Source organism: Gorilla gorilla, chromosome 1, assembly GCF_029281585.2.
Source record: "Gorilla gorilla gorilla isolate KB3781 chromosome 1, NHGRI_mGorGor1-v2.1_pri, whole genome shotgun sequence".
NCBI lineage: Eukaryota > Metazoa > Chordata > Mammalia > Primates > Hominidae > Gorilla > Gorilla gorilla.
This window is the reverse complement of record NC_073224.2, coordinates 76,178,340-76,199,714: the sequence shown is the minus strand read 5'-3', so window position 1 is coordinate 76,199,714 and position 21,375 is coordinate 76,178,340. Positions and strand designations below refer to the sequence as shown.

General features: G+C 41.2%; 1 long non-coding RNA gene across 1 annotated transcript; it reads left to right on the top strand.

Moving 5' to 3' along the window:
- Positions 1-3,023: 3,023 nt before the first annotated feature.
- On the top strand, positions 3,024-21,046 carry LOC134759237 (uncharacterized). The gene is made up of 2 exons (XR_010135278.1): positions 3,024-3,217; positions 18,672-21,046. It is a non-coding gene; the product is annotated as an uncharacterized lncRNA (long non-coding RNA).
- Positions 21,047-21,375: the final 329 nt, after the last annotated feature.

Here is a 21,375-nt window from a genome sequence, read left to right as displayed (position 1 = left end):
ATTATGGAAATTGGCTCATGCAATCATAGAGGCCAAGAAGTCCTACAATATGCCATCTGAAAGTTAGAGAACCGGGAAGGGTAGCAACAATTTAGTGTGAGACCAAAGGCTTGAGAACCAGGGAAGGGCTGGGGAGGTGTTGCTGGTGTAAGTCCCAGAATCTAAAGGTTAAAGGTCCAAGAACCAGGAGCTCCAATCTCTAAGGATGGGAGAAGATGGATGTCACAACTCAGAGATGGAGAGAGAGAATTCAGCCTTACTCTGTCTTTTTGGTCTGTTTGGACCCTCAATGGATTGGATGTTGGCCACCCACATTAGCGAGGGCAGATCCTCTTCCTTCAGTCTACTGATTCAAATGCTACTCTCTTCTGGAAACACCCTCGCAGATACAACCCAACATAATGCACTACCAGAGAACTTGGCATCACTTAACTTAGTCAAGTTGGCAATAAAGTTAACCATCGCATCCTGTACCTATTAGCAGTTAGTCCCAATTCCCCGCATCTTTTCAATCCCATGGCAACCACTAATCTACTTCATGTCTGTCTAGATTTGCCTACTCTGGACATTTCATATAAATGGAATCATGCAATATGTGGACTTTTATGTCTGACTTCTTTTACTAAGCATAATGTTTTCAACGTTCATACATATGCTAGCACTGAATAGTACTTCATTTCTTTTGATACCTCATAGATATCCATTGTATGTATATGCCACATTTTGTTGTTCATTCATCAGTTGATGGACATTGGGTTGTTCCTACTTTTTGATTATCATGAATAATGCTACTATGAACATTCTACATGTTTTTGTGTGGCTGTATGTTTTCAATTCTTTTGGGCTCATTCTTTTGAATTACTGCATAATATTCTATAATCTGAATTTACCATTTGTAACCATTTCTCAAATTGATGAACATTTACTTTTTTTTTTTTTTTTTTTTTTTTTTGAGACGGAGTCTCGCTCTGTCGCCCAGGCTGGAGTGCAGTGGCGCGATCTCGGCTCACTGCAAGCTCCGCCTCCTGGGTTCACGCCATTCTCCTGCCTCAGCCTCCCGAGTAGCTGGGACTACAGGCGCCCGCCACCACGCCCGGCTAATTTTTAGTATTTTTAGTAGAGACGGGGTTTCACCGTGTTAGCCAGGATGGTCTCGATCTCCTGACCTCGTGATCCACCCGCCTCGGCCTCCCAAAGTGCTGGGATTACAGGCGTGAGCCACCGCGCCCGGCCAAACATTTACATTTTATTCATTTTTTATTGATTATGAATAATGGTACAATGAAAATCCCCATGCATATTTCTCTGAGAGAGACACTCTAGTGTGAAGAGAGCACTTTATCTGAATCCCTGCACAGCAACTTCCTAGTTAAGCCAGTTGCTTATCCTGTTTCTTCATCTGTAAAATAGAAAAGGAATAGAAAACTCTCAGGGATAATGATTAATATAAATAAAGCAGTTAGATGGGGATTGACACATGGCATGTGTTCAGTAAATATTGTTAATATTATATGTAAATGTTTCTATAGTTTAGATTACTAAAAACAGAATTTTGGGTCAAGGTATTTATATTTTAAAAATATTGCTGGGCCCGGGCATGGTGGCTCACGCCTATAATCCTAGCACTTTGGGAGGCCGAGGCGGGCAGATAACCTGAGGTCAGGAATTCAAGACCAGCCTGGCCAACATGGTGAAACCCCGTCTCTACTAAAAATATAAAAATTAACCGGGCGTGGTGGCACACGCCTGTAATCCCAGCTACTTGGGAGGCTGAGGCAGGAAAATTGCTTGAACCTGGAAGGCAGAGGTTGCAGTGAGCCAAGATCTTATCACTGCACTCCAGCCTGGCAACAGAGCAAGAATCTGTCTCAAAAAAAAAAAAAAAAATTAGCCTGGCGTGGTGGCACACACCTGTAATCCCAGCTATGCGGGAGGCTGAGGCGGGAGAATCGCTTGAACCTGGGAGGCGGGGGTTGCAGTGAGCCAAGGTCGCGCCACTGCACTCCAGCCTAGGTGGCAGAGTGAGACTCCATCTCAAAAAAAAAAAAAAAAAAATTTTTTACTAATTGCCCTCCAATAAGGTTATACCAGCAGGAATGAGAATGTCAATTTTCCCACAGCTTGGCCAGTTCTGGAAATTATTAAGCTTTTTTTTGTTTGTTTTTCAGAGACAGGGTCTTGCTTTATTTTCCAGGCTGGAGTGCAGTGGCACAATAATAGCTCAGACTCCTGCACTCAAGCAATCCTCCTGCCTCAGCCTCCTGAATAGCTGGGACTACACTTATTAAGCTTTTTAAGTTTTAACTTTTGTCTATCTCATAGGTAAGAATGGCATCTTGTTGTTATGATTTTCATTTCTCTAAATTACAACTGAAGTTAAGTATCTTTTTATTTTTTTGAGACGGAGTCTCACTCTGTGGCCCAGGGTGGAGTGCAGTGGCACGATCTTGGCTCACTGCAACCTCCACCTCCCAGGTTCGAGATTCTCCTGCCTCAGCCTCCCCCGAGTAGCTGGGACTACAAATGCGTGCCACCATGCCTAGCTAATTTTTTGTATTTTTGGAAGAGACGAGGTTTCACTGTGTTAGCCAGGATGGTCTCAATCTCCTGGCCTCATGATCTGCCTGCCTCGGCCTCCCAAAGTGCTGGAATTACAGGTGTGAGCCACCGTGCCCGGCCCGAGGTTAAGAATCTTTTAATATATTTATTGACTACTTATATTTCTCCTACTGTGAAATACCTATTTATATCTGAGGCACACTTTTCTACTGATTTGTAGACTCTATGTACAGTTACTAGCTTTTTGTTATGTATTTTGATACCAGTTTCTCTTAGTTTGGTTCTTACCTTTTAACTTTTTCCCTCAGAAAGAGTTCATCACAGTGACCATGAACTTTGTCCTCATAATCACTCAAGTTCTCAGGCTGATGGGGCAACTGCTATTTTGATAATTTCTGGTTGCCTTTCTGGAGGGAAGAGACTTCTGGAAGGTCTCTCATTGGCCACTGAAAGCTCAACCTAGAAATGACACAGATTACTTCTGCTGACAGCTCATGGGTTAGAACTGGTCACATGGCCCCACCCAACCACACGGGGATCAGGAAGTATAATCACACCGGAAGGTGAAAAGCTGGAAATGTTCTGCGAGCAACTTGAGACAGATGGAAACAAGAGAAGAAACAGTGGAGTGGTAACGGAAGTGTTGACACGACTCCAGGTATTAGGCAAGAAGGCTGTGATCAAGTAATAGAGAATTAATTTCAGTTGTGTTAGAAAGATGTGGCTTCAGGATGGTATTTCATATGAAGTAACTCTGGAACAGGAATCCAAGAAGGGCCACATTTTCTGAAATGTTTCTGAAGCTGATAGAGTTCTTAACATTTAAAGAGTGAGCATTCAAAGAGTGTTTTTGCTCATCAGCCATTGATTTAATCCTGATGTGAGGAGTTTATATAGATCATCCAAATATTAAGTCACCAAGCCAGACGGTATTTTGAATGCATTTGGGGAATGGCAGAACTGTCTGTTCTTGACTAAGTGCCTACCCAACCCCCATCCTCTGTAAGCGCTCTTAGTATGTGTGTGTGCGCTTCGGGGAGAGAAAAATCAATACCTTCTTGGATAGGTGGAAATTGAGCTATGTCAAGGCATACGTGCATTGTCTGATAGCATCTTTCTGCCAGGAATCTAATATATTGATCAAATTTCCCTAGCAGGACAGCCATGCAATATACAATAGCAAGACAGGCTAATGGTAGGAATGTTGGCTATGCATTCCTTTTGAAATAGTTCCTTCACCCAAGAAAACAAAGCTTGAGATCTCCATGCAGGGCACTGCCCCTCCTGATGAGTGTCTTAATCTCCTTGCAACTTCTGGCAGAGGTCACAAACAACACGCTCTCCTATCTGTTTCTGTGGTTCACCTGCTCCTCACTGAGGGTGAGAAATGATCTTCTCAGTTGGAACACTCGTGTCAAACACAGTGTTCTGCCCCTTTCTCTTGTTTGCGTCCACATCTTCCTCCATGGTTCTTTATTTTAACTTTTTTAGACAGTCTCACTGTGCCACTCAGGCTGGAGTGCAGTGGCATGATCATGGCTCACTGCAGCCTCGACCTCCCAGGCTCAAGCAATCCTCCCACCTCAGCCTCCTGTGTAGCTGGGACTACAGGTGGTCCCACCATGCCCAGCTAATTAAAAAAAAAATTATTTGTAGAGACAGGGTTTCACCATGTTGCTATGGTGGATGTACCAGTCTGGTTTCCAACTCCTGAGCTCAAGCAATCTGCCTGCGTTGGCCTCCCAAAGTGCTGGGATTTCAGGCATGAGCCATCACCCCCGGCCCCTCCCCTCTTCTTTGAACCAAAGCAACATTTCCTTTCTTCCCCAGCAACAGCAGCAAATATGTGGGTGGCTATTTGGCTGCAGCTCTATGTAGCTATAGAGGCTATACCTTTGCATTGTGCCCGTGCTGTTTTAATTGTTGTTAATAACTTTTGTTTCTTGTTGTTGTTGTTAAAATGATGAGAAGAGGAAGAGAGCTCTCTGCCTTGGGCCTTTCAAATATGCTCATGCTCATTTCTATCTTAGAATGATGACACAGAAGCACAAGGGGCATTGGCTGACACTCTGTTCATCGATGATAGGCCTGCCTTCAGCTGCTAAAGAGGAAGTGACATGGAGAAGCAGAGAGGAGGATGTGCCTGTATTTTTAAATAAACTGCCTTGTGATGCAGAAGGCCTGTGAAACATTTGAGATATTGAACCCTAGATACATGGAAAATTACTCACATGATTTTGTATTTTTTTCCCCCTAATGACTCCAGTAATCCAAAGGAAGATTATTCCGGTTAAATGACTCATCTAAAACACGTTTTTCAACTGTATCTTGGGCAAAGACGAATCTATTCAGAGATAACAATTTATTATTTAACGTTTTGACAGGTCTACAGAAGTACAAGTCAATTGAGTCCAAATAAAGAACTGTGCTATTTTTAACGACTTCTAGATGTTCTTGGCAGAAGCAAGGCCAGGTTTTGTTAGAGGAAAGAACAGGTTTATGGTTTTTTCCTTCAGGTTTTCACATAAGATTTGATAATCAAAATAATATTTTAAAGGCAAAGTCAAGAAGTAACCTTGGTAATGTTTATGAAAATATGATGAAAGGTTTAGCAAGAAAAAAAAAGAGTAATGTGAAAACTAACTATACCCTGGAACTAGAAATAGATGCATCTGTTAAAAGAGAAAAAATTGTAATATTTTTACTACTTCATTTCTATTATTGCATAGATTGTTGGAGGATTATGTACTTTACAATATGCTTTTCCTTTCCCTAAACAAAGCCATCCCATCCTTTATAGATGAAAAATACCATCCTATTTGAACTTTATCATTCAAATGTACAACAAATCTAATATAGGATTTTAATATTTTTACAATGTTTTCAAACATTTTAGAACTGTTCTTTTACTTGATAAGCATGCATTATTATCAGGTAGGTAGGCATGATTATTATTCCTGTTTTATTAAGGAGGCAATGAAGACCAAGGTCACATAGCAAAGTAATAATAAAATTGTAACACAGTTCTTTAGACCAAAAACTAATCATATTTTTAGGCGTAAACTTATCTTTATTTTCTTTCTTTTCCCTGGCACTGAGTTAAGAGTCCGTAGAAGTCTTTGAAAAGTTTTGTTTGATGTATAATTTTTAAAATCTTTCTTCTGAAAGAGTGATAAATGAGGGTTTTGTTCCCTTTGTGGTGAAAATTGATATTATATTGCACTTTGAATGCCCAAAGGGAGTGAATTGGCCCAATTTTGCCTTATACCACTTTCCAATACCTTCACTTGGAGTGACTTACACTGTGGTTAATTGCAGTTACAGTGAAGAGATTAACATGGGAATGTCATAATAATTGAATCTAAAGAAGACATAATTTCAAAATAAGAGCTTGAGTAATAATACCATTGTGTAACAATCTGATTTCCATCCCTCTTATTTTTCCTATATTATGCAGTTTAGTTCTTTACTATCATGTGTTTCATGTTTGTTCGGTTTTACCAACACATCATTAGTAAATTGAATATAGGGCTTCTCATTTCTTTTGTAATCCTACATCTAAAAGATTTTAGTCTTTAGAATCCTCTTGAAATGTTCTCCATTTAAAATGGAGAAATAGTTCATGCTCTCTCATCTAAGTAGGAGCTAAAATCTAAAAAATAAATAAATAAAATAAAATAGCCCATCCTCTATTATTATTGTTGAATACTGAATTTGTTAATTATTATTTATTTTTTGAGATGGGGTTTCACTATTGTCATCCAGGCTGGAGTGCAGTGGCGTGACCTTGGCTCACTGTAACCTCTGCCTCCTGGGTTCAAGTGATTCTCCAGCTTCGACCTCCCAAGTAGCTGGGATTACAGGCACACGCCACCATGCCTGGCTAATTTTGTATGTTTAGTAGAGACAGGGTTTCACCATGTTGGGCAGGCTGGTCTCGAACTCCTGACCTCAGGTGATCCACCCACCTTGGCCTCCCAAAGTGCTGGTATTACAGATTATACGGTTTTTTGTTTTTTTTTTTTTTTTGAGACAGAGTCTTGCTCTGTCACTCAGACTGGAGGAGTTCAGTGGCGTGGTCTCAGCTCACTGCAACCTCCACCTCCAGGGTTCAAGAGATTCTCCTGCCTCAGCCTCCTGAGTAGCTGGGATTACAGGCACCCACCACCACACCCCGCTAATTTTTTTGTATTTTTAGTAGAGATGGAATTTCGCTACGTTGGCCAGGTTGATTTTGAACTCCTGACCTCAGGTGATCTGCCTGCCTCGGCCTCCCAAAGTGCTGGGATTACAGGCATGAGACACTGCGTCCAGCCTGAATACTGTGTATTTATTGCCTGCCCTTCATGTTGATTTTATTATGTTCTGAAATTTTCCATGCCCATTCATTCATTTCTTCGTTTATACATCTATACATCTAGTACAGCAAACATGTATTGTACTCCCATAATACCACATTATGTTGTAACTACTTGTTTCTCCTTCTAGATTTGAACTGTATGGAACAGAGACTGTGTGTCTATAATCTTTTCATCTGAGGAAGTGCCTAGTAGATCATAGGTGCACAATGAATGTATTTTGATAAATGGCATCTAGTAGAATGCCATGTACCTGGCAGGTAATGATTAAATGCTCTCTACTGGCGAAGACAACACTGCTTTCTTTTACTTTCTGTTTTCATCATTTTTCTCATAAATGAAAAGTTTGAAATATTTGAAAAAATAAAACTCTACCTTTTGACTGGAGTTTAAAATTTCATTACCATGCAAGATCCTATTTAGATAAAACAAACAAACAACCTATTTGGGAGGTGGGTGAATATTGAATGCCCCTGAAGCATTAAATATTTTATCAATATGCATGATTTTTCAGTAGATTGATATATGCATAATGGCAAGAAACCTTAGGTGGGAATCAATATGTACTATATTTTAAATCCTAGTAGAATAAACAGAAAATGATGAAAAAAGCAGTGAATAATTATTTCTATGTTCATTTGAAATTCTGCCTCTGGTTAAACTGAGCAGCCTTTTCAAAATCATTGGAACTGTAATAACATGTCACTAAATGCTTCTGCTTGTTCAATTTTTCATTCGCAAAGGTAATCCACGCTTTAAAACCTGGAAACCTTTGAAATATGCATCAGGCAGGAGGCTGGTGTGGAGATTGCCTTGAGGTCAGGGCTTTCAGCTCCTTGGTTGCTGAGTCTGAGGTTTTCGCCAAAGGCCACGAAATAGCCCTTCATTAACGGGTTCTTGGCGGCAAATATAATTAACAGCTAGCCATAGATCAGAATGTTGTAAAGGCATAAATGTCTCCTGTGGTGTGAAAATAGGACCAAAGACGCTGATCCTATGACAAGAGTCCTATACACTCATCACCCTATAGTTGGTGGGGATTTGATTTAACTAAATGGTTTGGGATAAAGCACCTTTGTAATGGTGGTGGTTTCTGACACATAGCACAATCTTTTGTGGTTCTGGCCTGTATAGAGTGCAGCTGCTTGACTCCACATGTTGGCAATTGCTGTTTTACCAAAGCCTTTCCCAAGGACTCTCATGGCAGGCCAGTTAGATGCATGTTTGCACAGGTGGTAAATCGGCTGTTTTCCCTGGAAGTTATCCTCTTCTCTTTCCAGTTTTTCCGTAGAGGGTCACTCGAGGGTGACAAGAAGTTTACTGCTCCTTGAAGGCTCAGTCTGCTGTCGCCAGGGCTGCCAAAACACAGCCTCAAAGAGACAATGATTTGAACCTGGTTTGCTGACTGCTGTCTCTAGACTCCCTGGCACCACTCAGTTGGGGGAAGAAAAAAAATATACCTGGTAGCATTCAAGTCTAGAATTGTAATGAAGTTAGGGTGTCCAGATGTATCTTTTTAAAGGGATTAACCCAGTGTTCCAGGAAGCCTTTTGAGGATAATAAATTTACTTTCTCCAAAGGAGATAGGAATAGGAAATCTTTTATTGTGCTCATAGAGATTAGATTTTTTTGATAATCAGACCCTTACTAAGTAGGGAGGAGGTAGCTGTTTGTGTTACATAAACACACCCAAGTAGACCTTTATTTTCACCTCGGTCATTAGTGCGTGAGTCTCTTATGCCAAGGTCCCATGAGCATACCAATTACACTTTGCTGAAGTCTGCTGTAACACGGTTGGATGGTGTGTTTAAAAGAAAAATTTAGAACCATCTTGGGCTGGGAAGGAGGGATTTTGAAATGCTAATATTTGCCTTTGCAAGATTATATACTGCTGATAACCCCTTCCTTCTATCATGGAACTCCCTCCTCTTTTGGCTCGACCATTTGCCAAAACCTCTTTTCACACCCTTGACACTAGTCAAACTGGATTCCTTGCCATTTCTGGAACACAATATCAAATAAATATTTATCAAGTCCATGTTATGTGCCAGGTATGATGTTATGTGTTCTATATACACAGAAGTTCTTCAAGGTGATTAGTTATTACTCGTTATTTCATTCAATCAAAAAATGCTTAATGAGCACCTACCATCTGTTAGGTATGTGCTAAAAAGTGAGGGTGTGGCTATAAATAGAGCAGATATGTTTCCTGTCCTCATGAAACTGACAATGTGGCAGAGGAGATAGATATTTAATAATATTATAATATGGAGGATGGGAAGATATGAGACAGAGCAAGGAGATCTGACGCTGAGGAAGGGATGTTTATACTGAGTCATGAAGGGATTATAGGAATCGGCCAAATATAAAGGGTGGTAGTGAATGCTGGGACTCAGGGAGGAGTCTAGAGGCATGCAGGCAAGATCAGAGAACAGAACAGGACTGCACCACCAGCACTCTTGGTTCAAATCCTGGCTTGTCATTACTTTCCTTGTACTTTGGGCAAATCACTTAACTTCTGTGCCTCCGTTTCCTTATCGTTAAATGGCGATAGCAATAGTACTAATCTCATTGTTGCCCTGATAAATGAGTTGCTATATGCCCGGTTCACAGTAAGCATTATGTGAATGTTATTATTTTAATGAGGAAGTGACAGTATTTTGAGTTACTCTCTAGCCTAGAGTGTAGCATGTTGGAAGAACAGAGCAGAGTAAGAGGTGAGCTTAGAAAAGCTGATAGAGCTTGGATTGTGAGGGACCCAGCCTGGAGAGAAGTCTTGAAAATATGTGAAGGATTTTCTTGATCGGTACGGCAGTAGGAAATCACTGAAACAGTTTAAGCAGAACAATGACACAATGAGGCTTGTATGGGCCAAGCTGGTGGTCATGGAGAGAAGCAAAAATGTGTGGCTTGGCAGGCTATCTGGTAGGTAGACTTAACATTTGCTTATGGATTGAAAGTGTGAATGAGGAAGAGGGAAGAATAAAGAATGACGATCTGGACTAGAAAAGTGCTTTTTTGTCCAAATAACAGGGAGGAATCCACGAGAGCTGTGGGTACACGCGGGTTGATAGGTTTAGTGGTGACAGTTGAGGGATATTTTTTCTAAGGTTTTATATTTGTTCAGTGCTAGGAATGCCCTGCTGGGGATGAGCTGAGAAATGGGGGTGGTGGAGGTTTGAGGAACCACAATTTAGAACACATCGTAGTGAATAGGAGAGGGCACTTACTAGGGAAACCAAGGCAGGGTGAAGGACTCTGTGAGTTTGGTGATATTTACTTTTTAGTGACACCAGATTGCCTAGGTGTGAGGTTTTCTCAGCAGCTTTCAGCAGATCTTAGATGCAGAGGAGATGAGCAGCTCAGAGCTCGAGGATCAGGATAATCAGATGGTAATATTACTGATATTATCCAACATATATTGAAGCCTTAACTAGGTGCCAGGTACTGTTTTAAGAGCTTTACAGACATTATCTCATTTAATTAGATGCAGGCTGGTCTTAAAGTTGCATGAAATGTACTAGTTAGTGGCACATTGGCCAAATTCAAGTCAGCAAATAAAAACTTAGCTCTTTGGCATGTTTATTTTTATAGTTTTATATGTAAGCTGTGTTTCTGTGGCTTCGCAAATCTATGGGGGAAAATTAGGGTCAAAATGACTCTGTCCTATTCACTCTGAAAAACTCTCCTCCTGAAATTCTGTGTTAGTTCCCCAGGACCGCTGGAGCAAAACACCACAAACCCAGTGGCTTAAACCAACAGGAAGTGATTGTCTCACAGTTCTGGAGGCTAGTCTGAAATCAAGGTGTCAGCAGGGCCATGTTCCCTCTGAAACCTGTAGAGGAGGCCCTGTCCTTGCCTCTTCCTAGCATCTGGTAGTGGTTGCCAATCCTTGGCACACCTTGGCTTGCAGCTTCATCACTCCAGTCTCTGCCTCTGTAGTCACGTGGCATTGTCTGTGCATCTCTGTCTTCACATGGCATTTTAATCTTCTTATAAGGACACCAGTAATATCGGACTGGGGCCCACCCTAATGGCCTCATCCTAACTTGATTACATCTGCAATGACCTTATTTCCAAATAAGGTCATATTCTGAGGTACTGGCAGTTAGGCCTCTAATATATCTTTCCAGGGCACACAATTCAACCCATAATAAACTCCTTCCAATTAGTTCTGAAAGTGCCCAGGACCGCTCCTGGGTGGTCACAAGCTAGTATTCTTTGTTTCCGCATGCATTTCCCCTCTCCTGTTTTGATTTCTTACAGCACTGTCTCCCTTCCTGCTGCCAAGGTCAATATACTGCTGCAAATGCTTCCCAAGCTGCAAAGAAGCATCAGAGGGACAATGCCCACCAAAAGTACCAGGGGCTTCTTGATGCTACTGCAGCCTGGTCTCCAGTCCTGTGCCCTCTCTGATCCAAGCTATAGGTTATTCTGCTGTGTCAATTCTGAGTTCTCACTTGCTCCACATTGCAACCTGCCCGCCTTCCCATTAGTCCCCAGTCATTTTGTCTATTGCAAAGTAGTGCTCTACATTATGCTTTGTTTTTGTCCACTCCTCTGATTGTCCCTAAGCTCCACTGGACTAGGGGACAATCAGAATGACAGATGCTGTCTGGGACTTAATTATCCCTCCTGCTGATACTGACCTTGAACCAAACTTGTGAGCCTCACTTCTCTTTTCCCCTGGTATGATGGCTGTTACGGGGCCTCTTGGTACAAATAAACTTCTGCTATACCTGGACATGTCCTGAAATATTAACAAGAATCCTAGGGTAAATGCAACTTAGTTTCTCAAGCCAAGACTATAGCTTCCCATGATATATTTAAATTAATTATACCACAAAATATTTAACCACAGCATGAGGCTTATCATCAATAACTGTTGGATTGGGCTATCAACTGGGACTGCTGCTGAAGATATAAAATATCATCTTCTGCCCAAGTAGAAAGGGCTTTCTCTATGCCCCTCACATTTAATGTCTACTCTCCTTCTTTTTCCAGGCCTGCTGAATAAACTGAGATGTTTGATTTCAGTCCACAGCCCCTTCTAGTCAATGATAGCCTCTCATTGCATGTAACATAACCATGCCCAGTAATATTCAGCTGTAGCACATCTTGCTTTCTTTTTCTTATGAGAGCTCCTATCATTAAAGTAATTATAAATGTTTGTACCTAATCCTCACTATGATAATTTATACTTCCATCACAATCAGAAAAGGTTTGACTGTCATTATATCTGGGTATCTTTGATCCTAACCTACCTCTAGGTGTGATATCTTTCTTCCCACCCAAAATATCAGCCTAAGGTTAGTTAGCCAATTAATTAACCAACAAATATTTATTAGGTGTTTCTTATGTGTTCTGCATTAGCAGAAAACAGACACAGGGAATTACTTTTTTGGTAATTATTAGTTTAAGCTCTTCAAACCCTTGGATAAATCATCCATTCTAGAAACACTGAGTATCTACCTACTCTGCATCTAGGGCATAGAAAAGAAGACAACAGAAGCAAAACAAACAAAATCTCTACCTACTAAGAATCCGTTATCCGGGTGGAGGACCCAGACCTTAACAATCTTAGAAATAATATATATCCACAAACTGTAATAAGAAGGGTAAAAGAAATGTACAGGGTCCTATGTACGATAGGGAGAACCTGAGTTAGAATGGGCATGAATAGTCAGTAATAGCTAAGTTGAAGTTTGAAGGTTGTGCAGGAAGAAAAGGAGGAGAACATCTCATGCAGAAAAATAATACATGCAAAAGACCTAACATAGATAAGAGCTTGCTAGTCGGGTTTGGTGGCTTATGACTGTAATCCCAGTGCTTTGGGAGGCTGAAGCAGGAGGATCACTTATAGTCAGGAGTTTGAGACCAGGCTGGGCAACATAGTGAGACCCTGCCTCTATAAAAAAAAAAAAAATTAAAAATTAGCCGAGTGTGGTGCCATGCACCTGTAGTCCCAACTACTTGGGAGGCTTAGGCAGAAGGATTACTTGAGCCCAGTATTTTGAGCTTACAGTGAGCTATGATCATGGCACGGCACTCCAGCCAGTGACAGAGCAGAACCCTGTCTCTAAAAGGAAAAGAAAAGAGCTTGATGCCTTAAAGAAAGACTAGTGAAACTGGAGCACAGTGGAAGCACAGGAGTCGGGTGGAAAAAGATGATGGAGAGAGAGAACAAGAGCCAGATTCTCTGTGGCCATGGGAAGTGCTGTGGCTTGAATATGCCCCCCAAAAGTTCATGTGTTGAAAACTGAATCCCAGTGCAACGGTGTTGAGAGGTGAGACCTAAAAAGAAGTAATTGGGTCATTATGTCAGAGCCTTCATGAACAGATTAATGTCACTATTGTGAGAGCAGGTTAGTTATCACAAGAGTGGGTTGTTACAAAATGAGTCCAGCCCCTGCTGCCTTTCTCTTCCTTATGTGCTCACCTTCCACCTTCTGCCATTGGGATTACCCTCTCCAGATGCCAGCAGCATGATCTTGGACTTCCAAGCCTCCAAAGCTATGATCCAAATAAATATCTGTTCTTTGTAAATTACCCAGACAGTGATATTCCATTATAACAGCAGAAAATGGACTAAGACAGAAAATTGGTACCAGAAGTGGAGTTGCTGCTATAATGGACACCTGAAAATGTGGAAAGGGCTTTGAAACTGGATTAATGGGTAGAAGCTAGAAGACTTTAGAGAAGCAGGATAGAAAAAGACTAGGTTGTCATTAACAGAGCATTAAGCATGATCCTGGTGAGGGCTCAGAAGAGAAGACTAGGGAAAGTATTGAACTTCCTAGAGATTACTTAAGTGGTTGTGACCAGAATGTTGGCAGAAAAATGGACAGTAAAGGCCTTTCTGATTAGGTCTCAAGTGGAAATGATCTGATGAGGTCTCGGTTGGAGATGTGGAGCAAGGTATTGGAAACTGGAGTACAGGCCATCCTTGTTATAAAGTAACAAAGACCTTGGCTGAATTGTGTTCATATCCTAGGACTCCATGGAATGTAGAATTTAAGAGCAATAAGCTGAGATATACGGCAGAAGAAATACCTAAGCAGCAAAGCATTCAGGCTGCTGCGTGGCTACTTTGAACTGCATGCAGTGAGATGTGAGTGCAAAGATATGACTTAAAGACATAATTTATAGCTAAAAGAGAAGGAGAATGGCAAGATTTGGAAAATTTGCAGATGGGCCATGTAGAGTGAAGAAGCATGTTCTCGACCCTTTGCTGAAAGATTGGTTCAGATGGAAGGGAGCCAGAGGCTATTCATAAGGCAATGGGAGAAAGACCCCAAAGGCATTTCAGAGATCTTTGAGGCCGCCCCAGATCACAGGCCCAGAAATCTAGGAGGTCATAGACCCTCAAATCACCATGCTTATTACTCCAGGAAAAAATAAAAGCATATATTGAAGAAACTATTCATGTTGCTATGTGGAGTCTACTGCATTAAGTGCTGTTAGGAGTGAATAACATAGGCATGATTCCTATCCCTGAGGAGCTAGCTGCAATTTGGGAAAGATTATTTCTCCAACTTTAAAGATTTAAGTGTTGGCAGAAAATAGTGATTCTTTCCTTTAATCAAAACATCTGTGAGACTCATAAAAGACAAAGCCATGTCAAAGGGAGCTACATAATGGCCTACGGCAATTTTTATAGCCTGAATAAAAAGCAAAAAGCTCTTTTAAGTAACTGAAAGAAACCATCTAAACCACTGTTCCCTAATCACTTCGATTCAATAACAAAATAACCATGCCTTTTGCCTTTTCATTGTGTGTATGATTGTTTTGTTTGTTTTGCTTTTTGGTCAGAGCTTGCATGCAGATAACAGAAAACCACTCTAGCAATTTTAAGCAGGAAGGGCTAAATACGGGGAATGAGGTGCTTACAAATTCATTAGAAGGGCTGGAGGAGTGGGCTGCTGTCTGAGAAATCAGGAAGGCCCAAGAGAAATTCCTCACTCCAAGGGGATGTTCATTCCTATTCTAGTTTGCTCACAATGGCACTTTTATATCCTATAACCTGAGGTATAACTTAAAAAGTTGACTACCTCCAACACAGTAATATAAAATGCTACAGAAAGAGGAAAAACTAAACAAAGGAAATTTATTACTGTATTCATAACAAAGCAAGGAAGAAAATTGGAGTAGCTAGGACAGACCATATTTCTGCATCTGGTCCCAAGCCCATAGTTGATATTTTTGACTTTCTTCTACTTCCAGCTCATGTTCCTTTTTTACCCTCAGCCAGCACCTCAGCTAATCATGCTACTTTACCTGATGCAGTAACTCAAACTTTCGTTTTAAGGGGTTTGAACCCTTCCTGATCCTGCCTGTTGAGTCTCTAGGTGGAAGCCGTCTTTTTCTCATTATTAAGCCTTCTAAGTCAGCAGAGAGCCAAGAGCCACAAGAAACAGGTACAAAACCTTTGTGGTTGGGTCCTTATATGAAATAATGGAAGGTGATACTACCAGTTCTTCATTTCTAGACTCCTGCCGTTATACTGGGAGAAGCAGCACTATGTATTGGCTATTGGTTAGAGCATTATCTCATTCTATAGCACAGCACCCCAATTTATCAGGCTGCTGTTGACTAGCTGGTACCATAACTGAGTCTCCAGTAGGTTATTCTACCATTCTGCAAGGGCATGTGCTTGTAGGTGATGGGACACATGGTGAGACCAGTGAAATCCATAGACATCTCTTTCTCTCACTTCTTTGGTAGAAGCAATGCTGAATGGGACACTGTTTCTGTGGTGATGAATAAAGGCGTTCACAGTCAGTATGGCTGGCAGAAACATAGCTGGCAGGAAAGTCAAATATTCATCTATAATGAGTATCATATTCCAGTGATGATAAATAACTGCTTCTCTCCCTTGCCTCCATGATGAAAAGAAATTGATGTAATTAACCTGCCACCATATATTTGACTGATCTACTTCTACTTCGAATATGGTATTATATTAGGGACTCAAAGTTGGTTTCTGTCACCATCAGGTTAAACAATCAGCAGTTGCCAAACCAGCCTGGGTGAAGGAAGGCAATATTTTTTGAGCCCTTGCATATCTTCCATCTCTGTTACTATGGCTACATTATCCATGAGCCCATTGACTAAGCCCCAGGGTGACTGGGGAAAGAGGTTAACTGACATCTATAGAAAAGAATTTTGTGTATCTGATTATTGGATGTCTTTTTGATAAGAGCTGTGGGTAAAATTCTTAATCCCTAAGACCCATTCAGGGTTTTTGGCTACAAATAGGAAAATCTGACTCAAGTTAATTTAAGCAGAAATAGATTTGATTGGATGGCTTTGGGTAGCTCTCAGTATGAATGTGAAGGTAGGTAAATGACTCTAAGGAAAAGGCAGAGCCCAAGAAAGTTTTATAGTTAAGAACAGAACAGAGGTCATGCCAGAGGAAGTCAGGTTAGGACCTTGACTCTGGTAGTCCAACTTGGGACACTACTGCCATTTTCACTGCTGGACTCTTTTATTTATTTTTTTTAAGATGGAGTCTCACTCTGTCGCACAGGCAGCAGTGCAATGGCGTGATCTCAGCTCACTGCAACCTCCGCCCCCTCCTGCCCCCCGTTGGTTCAAGTGATTCTCCTGCCTCACCCTCCCAAGAAGCTGGGATTACAGGTGCCTGCCACCACACCCAGCTTTTTTTAGTAGAGACGGTGTTTCACCGTGTTGGCCAGGCTGATCTTGAACTCCTGACCTCAGGTGATCCACATGCCTTGGCCTCCCAAAGTGCTGGGATTACAAGAATGAACCACTGTGCCCAGCCACTCCTGGACTCTTAAATCTGCTGCAGCCTCTGAGAATGTTCTCTGCCTATTGCTGTCATTGAGTACTTACACATGAGGCAAAATCCCTGACAGAAGCATCTGTTTGGCCAAATCTGGGCCACATGCTTCTTGTCAAGGAATTGGGATAGGGTTACATGCTCACTTCAGGCACAGTGAACTTGGATCTTGCCTCCCAACAAGACTTGAGAGATGGGGGATCCTTCCATCTAGGAAGAATGCAGATAGGCAAAACCTGACAGATGTCTACCACACCCTCTAAGCCTCAGTTTTCTCATCTGTACAATGGAAACAACAATACCCTTTTAAAATCCTTGTCCTTTGCTATGATATTTTATCTGAATATCCTTTTCATCCTTATCCATTGCTGAGGATTAAATTAAATAATGCATGTAAAATGCAATAAATCTTAGTTTTTATTGTTTTTATTACTACCTCAATGTCCTGAAGCAATTTCTGCAATTCCTAATCTTGGATCAATCCAACTATCCTTCCCCTCAATTCCTGCTCTGGATTGCTGGAATAACTAGTAAAATCATCCCAGTTACAATCATTTGTAATAGAATCACAACCACAAGGGGCCCTCAGTGCTGCCTGCATACCTCTTGCCCAGCTCTGTTCCCATTTCCTCGAGAACCAGTGGATTAACTTGTCTCCTTGATGGAGGAAAGACAGACTTTGCATGTAAACTCCCTTAAATTCCCCCCCATCCACCCACTAACTCATGTATATTTGTGCTAATTATTGCTATCATCCCCACTCCCAGGTCAGAAGTGATGTCGGGTCTCTCCTCCTTTTAAGGGCCAATCCCTCCCTCTGTCTGGACTAGTTTGCCTTCTCTGGGCACTTGCTTGGGCTTCCCTCCCTGGATTTTCTTCTTTCTTTCTTTTTTTTTTTTTGAGACGGAGTCTTGCTCTGTCACCCAGGCTGGAGTGCAGTGGTGTGATCCCGGCTCAGTGCAACCTCTGCCTCCGGGTTCAAGCGATTCTCATGCCTCAGCCTCCTGAATAGCTGGGATTATAGGCGCATACCACCATGGCTAGCTAATTTTTGTATTTTTAGTAGAGACAGGGTTTTGCAGTGTTGGCCAGGCTGGTCTCAAACTCCTGATCTCAAGTGATCCATCCACCTTGGCCTCCCAAAGTGTGGAGATTACAGGTGTGAGCCACCAGGCCTGGCCTGGATTTTCCGCATCTCTTAGTCTACTGGTTTCGTCTCTGTGACTTGCAGTATCAAATGCTGCACAGACACTTTGTGACACTTATTGGATACCACTGGGTTATTAAATAGAACCCTTATTGTTTTTGTAGATTTGATAAAGGTATCTTGTAAAAATTAAAAGCAACATAAAAAAGTGCCAGGAGTAAAAATCACTTGAAATCTCTAACACAGAGATAACCATTCTGAACATCATTCTTGATGTTGTCTCCCTGTTCTAACCCATGTGTATTCTGTATCTGGTTTTACATAGAGAAAATGTATATCCCCTTTCTTTCCTGTATAATCATTTTTTTCTTTCTTCACTGAATCATTCCTATCAGAATACATACCCGATGTTATTTCTCCCATTTGAAAAGCACCCTCTTTTATTTGATGTCACCTTATTACTCTGCTCCCTCTTATGGAAAAGTTTCTTGAAATAATGATGAATTTCACTGCATGGATTTCATCTCCTCCAGTCTCCTTTGTGAATTTCTCATCATCTTCCCAACCTTTAAGCATTGCCCAGGGATCTGTCTTACAACCTCTTCTCTTTTCGTGAACTCCTGGCATCAAACAATCCTTTCACCTTGGCCTCCCAAAGTGCTGGGATTACAGGTGTGAGCCATCATGCCCAGTCATTCTTCTCTTTTCTGTCTACACTCACTCTCTGGGTGATCTCATGGAGTTTTGTGGCTTTAAATACTAATCTTATTCTGTTGACTCATATATTTATATTTCTATCCAGGGCTTCTCTGCTGACCTCCAGATGCCAAGTTGCCTATTGGACATTTCCACCTGCACATTTGACCTGCATCCTCAACATAACATACCTGAAACTGAATTCTCGAGTTCCTCCCTCCACTCCAAACCTGCTTCTTCTGCAATATTCCCAACCTTATTGTTCTGGTCACTCAGACAAAAGATCTTGGAGTCATCCTTGATGCCTCTCTTTTTTGTCACATCCCACATCTAATCTGCCAACAAATCCAGTTCAATCTACCTTCAAAATATATTGAATTTCCAACTGTTTCTTTTCACCTCTGTTGCTTACCCTCTGATCAAAACCACCATCATCTCTTCCTTGGATTATTTCAGTAGTGCCATTACACTCCCCGTGTTGTGGGTGGACCGTGTTTCCACAAAAAGATAAATAGAAATCCTCATCCTTGGTACCTCTGAATGTAATCTTATTTGGAAAAAAGGTCTTTGCCAATGTAATCAAGTTAAGATGAAGTCATACTGGATTAAGGTGAGTTCTACTCCAATAAGACTGATGTCTTTATAAGAAGAGAAAACAGACATGAGGAATGAGAACACCATGTGAAGATGCTGAGACACATGGTGGGAGAACAGCATGTGATGATGGAGGCAGAGACTGGAGTTACGTATCTACAAGCCAAAGAATGCCACAGATTGCCAGTGACAATAGAAGCTAAGAGAAAGTTGTGGAACGGATTCTTTGCTACAGTCTGTGAGAAAGCACAAGCCTGCCGAAACCTTGATTTTTAGACTTCTGGCCTCCAGAACTGCGAGAGAATACATTTCTGCTGTTTTAAGCACCCAGTTTGGGGTAATTTGTTATGGTAGCCCTAGGAAACCTAATATACCTTGCTTCTTCCTTCTCTCCCCTGAAGACTATTTTCCACTTAGTAAAAAAAAAGTGTATGATTTATCTGATTAAAGATGTCACTCAAAAACCTTCATTTCCTCAAAAGGTTAAACATAGAATTCCCATATGATCTGACAATTCCACTGCTGGATGTATGCCCAAAAGAACTGAGCGCAGGGACTCAAACAGATATTGGGTTGATAAGTCTATTGTATTTTAAAACTGAGCTGGGTCCCGTGTAATTCTGAGTCTGAGCTGAACTGAAAATGTGATATTTACTCCTGAGACACCTTAGCTTATTCAGATTCAATGGGAGATATTGCCTAAGATTTTATCTCTCTGCAGATCAGTTCTTCACCTTTCAGCATGATCCCCAGTCTTGTTTTTTCAAGCAACAATTTGACTTTATATTTATCACATATAATTCTAAGTTTTAGAACAGTTACTTTGTGGTAAGTATAACTCTTCCAGAACTTAGCATTATGTGTGATAAATATAAAGTGTTCCAACTCAGCACTTATGAATTTCTAGATAAATTGCTGAGTATACTATTAAGTTCTCATTCCTGGTCATCTTAAAACATGTACCTGGAATAAACACAGTTTATGATATACAAAAACAAAATGCTGTTCACTGTTCAGCCGTTTGTAGCCCTTTGTGCTATTGAAGCCATTTTTCTGAGGTTACTAATGACTCTCTACTTGCTAAACCCAATGGCTTAGAAGTCACCCTACTCAACTTCTCTATGACATTTGACATTGTTGATCACTGCCTCCTTTATGAAATTTTCATCTTTTTATGGCTTCCTTGACACTACTGTCTCCTGATAGTCTTGCTGCCCACCCTGACCACATCTCAGCCTCCCTCCTTGACCCATCTTCTTTATCAGGCTCACGGGAGGACGTTCCCTTGGGCTCTTTTCCTTTTCACTCTATTCTCTCTCTCGGCAGATTTACCAGACTTAATTATCACTTACATGCAAATAGTTCCTCAGTTTTCAGTCTTAACTTCTCTTTCTAGAGCTCTAGATCAGTATTTCCAACTGGAGTAATGCATGTTCCATTGATTCCTTCATATTTCCCACATCTCATGGAACCCCAGACCTGCTCTCTACTTTCATTTCTCGTCTCAGTTCCTGACAGCAGCATCTACCCAATCACTACAGTTAGAGTCACACGTCACATCTCCTTCTGTCCATGATCCTGATTGGCTGGAGCTGTTGCATCCACAGTCAGCATAATACTCATAGTACTCAAGAGCAAGGACTCTGCATCTGGGTTGCCAGGGCTCAGACCCAGGTCTATTACTCACTAGGGGGGTGCTCTTGAGTAAGATGCTTAACCTCTATGTCTAACTTTACTCATCTATAAAATGAAGATAACAATAGTAGCTACTTCTTAGAGTTCTTGTGAAGATTAAATACATTTATATTTGTAAAGTGCTTAGAACAGTGCCTGGCACATCGTAAGTGTTACATAGCTGCTTGTTAATAAATTGGTCTTGAGTTTGTCCCTGCCCTAGTCCATCCTTCACACTGCTGACAGATGTTTTTGAGGGGTTACCAATTTTTATGTTAAATCAGGGGCCAGTCATTATGTTCAGTGTTTTATATGCAGAATCTCATTTAATTCTCCAAACAACTTGTGAGGGAGGTGTGATAATACCCATTTAAGAGAGGAGGAAACTGGGGCTTTAAGAGCTAGTGCACTTTGCCGAAGGTCACATAGTTTGTAAATGCCAGAGTTGGGATTTTAATTCAGGCCTGTTTACTCCCAGAGCTAGTGCTCAAAACCAGGAAGCTACACTAGCCTGCTTTTCCAAACTTAAGTTAGTCACTCAC